Raw genomic sequence first — 2877 nt, 5'->3', positions numbered from 1 at the left:
TTTGGGTGGACTCCAGGAGTTGGTGATAGACAGGGAGGCCTGGCATGCTTCAGTTCATGGGGTTGCAAAGAGTCAGACAGGACTGAGCAACTGAACTGGACTGAACTGAACTCCTTGGAAGAAAAATTATGACCAACCTAGACAGCATATTGAAAAGCAGAGACCTTTGCCAACAAAGGTCCGTCTAGTCAAAGCCATGGTTTTTCCAGTGGTCACGTATGGATGTGAGAGTTGTACTATAAAGAAAGCTGAGCGCCGAAGAGTTGATGCTTTTGAACTGTGGTGTTTGAGAAGACTCTTGAGAGTCCTTTGGACTGCAAGGAGATCCAACCAGTCCATCCTAAAGGAAATCAGTCCTGAATGTTCATTGGAAGGACTAATGCTGAAGCTGAAACTCCAATACTTTGGCCACCTGATGCAAAGAACTGACTCATTTGAAATGACCCTGATGCTGGGAAAGATTGAAGGCAGGAGGAGAAGGGGATGACAGAGGATGAGATGTTTGGATGGCATCACTGACTCAATGGACATAAGTCTGAGTAAACTCCAGGTGTTGGCGATGGACAGGGAGGCCTGGCATGCTGTAGTCCTTGGGGTCACAAAGAGTCAGACAGGACTGAGTGACTGAACTGAACTGATCTTTAATACTATTAAACATGATGAATTATATTGATTGATCTGTAAATATTAAATCAATCTGGCATTTGTGAAATTAAATCCCTAATTTTTTTGACATAGTTGTTGAGTTTAATTTTCAAGTATTTAACGAGGATTTTTTCATTTCTATTTGTGAGGAATATTGATTTGTAGATTTACTTTTCTGTGGTGTCTTCAATACCAAGATCATGGTGGTATAATAATAAGATAATAAGAGGAAAGGAGCAGAGTTGCTTCTACTTAATTTTTGGAAGATTTGGTATAAGAGTGGTACTATTTCTTCCTTAAACATTTGAATTGAAGCCCACCAGGCTCCCTTGTCCACACGATTCTCAGGCAAGAATATGGGGTGTGGGTTGCTATGCTCTCCTCCAGGTTATGTTCCCGATCCAGAGATCAGCCCACATCTCCTATGTCTCCTACATTGCAAGAGAATTCTTTACCCACTGAGCCACCTGGGAAGCCCTGAGAACGTTTCTAATTCAGATCAATTCTAATGAACTCAGTTCACTGAACATATTTAGAAATTCCTGGTTGTTCAGTTTCTCTTTGAATCACTGTTGGTAATGTTTATCTTACAGAACTTTTACCACTTTATTGGGGTTTAATTTGTTTTCTTTTAAAATATGCTTAATTTTTGATCTTTCAATTTAAAATTAACCTAAAATTTTGATTATATTTTAGGCGAGAATTACATCAGGAGATCAAGAGCTCTCCTACCATACGGTCCTCATGGTTGTTCAAATCAATCCAAAATCTGTAGAGTATAATTCAGTGCCAATAAAATGCTGTAGGTACAACAAGTGTGGAATTCCTTCACCTAGAAATTTGAACTCTAGGGATTTTTCCATATATAAAAATTTGTGTGGACTTATAAATTTTGAAAACAGTGTAGCTTAATTTTTATAATGAAAACAATGAAGTTGATCAACAGAGGGCTGCCTAATAAAGAGCAGAACATCTATATGAAGGAACACTATGCAAAAAAGAGAAGTAGAGCAGCATGTGTTGATATGGAAGAGTATCTTTTATGTATTGTTAAATGAAAGGGAAAATGGTGTATAACAGATTTTTGCAACATTTTCTTCAAAGGAATATGTAGATATCTGCTTACAAGATTTTTTTAAGATTGTCTAAGATTATATTGCAATCTGGTTGGGCATGGGCAGTTTGAAGGATAGAAGGGATATTATTCTCAATTTACAGCCTTCTGTAACAGTGACATTTTCAGATTTGACAGGTATATATAAAATTAAATACAAATTTCAATAATGCTTTGCAACTTTCACATGTTTGCGCCTCATTCCAGCACCAATTTATATTTTCCAGTTGTACCAGGTTGTAAATATAACTACCTGCATTAGGCTACTTTTATACTCTTCCTGTATGGAATTGGCCAGCTGGTGATTAGGGACATTCCATGGAGATAAATGTCTGCAAGAGCCTCGCTTGGAATCGCACAAAGGCACATGCATGTGAAGAGTGGAAACCTGAGACAGCAGCCTAGAGCAGTTAGACTTAGGGGTAGAAACTGTCCATGGGGTTTTGGGGGCCCTCAGGGGAGTTTTGTTGAGGTTAAATTTTGACTGAGACCAAAATGCAGCCCTTTTTTTTGGATATTGGGGCATATTATAGAGGTCAATTATGGATTTTCCTGTTGGAGGGTGATGGAGCTGAAGTTGGCTCCAATTATCAAGTGAATCCTGGAGAGAGGGTAGGATAAAGAACAGAAGGGGTGATCTGCTTAGAGTTTGAGACATCTTCTGGAAGCCTAGACCTGAGGTCTTTGAGTAGGCAGCCTTGAATTGAGAAGCCTCTGGTGAGATCTTGGGTTTCCAATTAAACAAAAAAGTTGAAAAAGTTCTGAAACTTAATTGCTCAAGGATGAGAATGAATAGAAGTTTGTTCAGCTCTCCCCAGACTGCTTGCTGAGGGATGCCCTGAGCCTGGGCTAATTAAGAACAGGGTCCTCAATGACTAAGTCCCCTTGGGAAGGAGGGAAGTGGGGGAGAAGGAGAGAGAGAGAGAGAGACCCTTAGCTCCGCACAACACTGTTATTTCTGGACGTTTTTCCTAACCCCTCCCCAAGGACAGTTTCCTTTTTCACCATGCATGGAGGCAGCACCAAGTGTTTTGTGTTCTGTGTTCAGCTCAGCAGTAGCCAGACAGGAGTAGCCCTGCCCGAGTTCCAGAGAGCATCAAAAGTGGCAGAGGAGCCTG

The sequence above is a fragment of the Bos javanicus genome, chromosome 4, assembly GCF_032452875.1.
Source record: "Bos javanicus breed banteng chromosome 4, ARS-OSU_banteng_1.0, whole genome shotgun sequence".
Taxonomy (NCBI): Eukaryota; Metazoa; Chordata; class Mammalia; order Artiodactyla; family Bovidae; genus Bos; species Bos javanicus.
Note: the sequence above shows the minus strand (reverse complement) of the source record.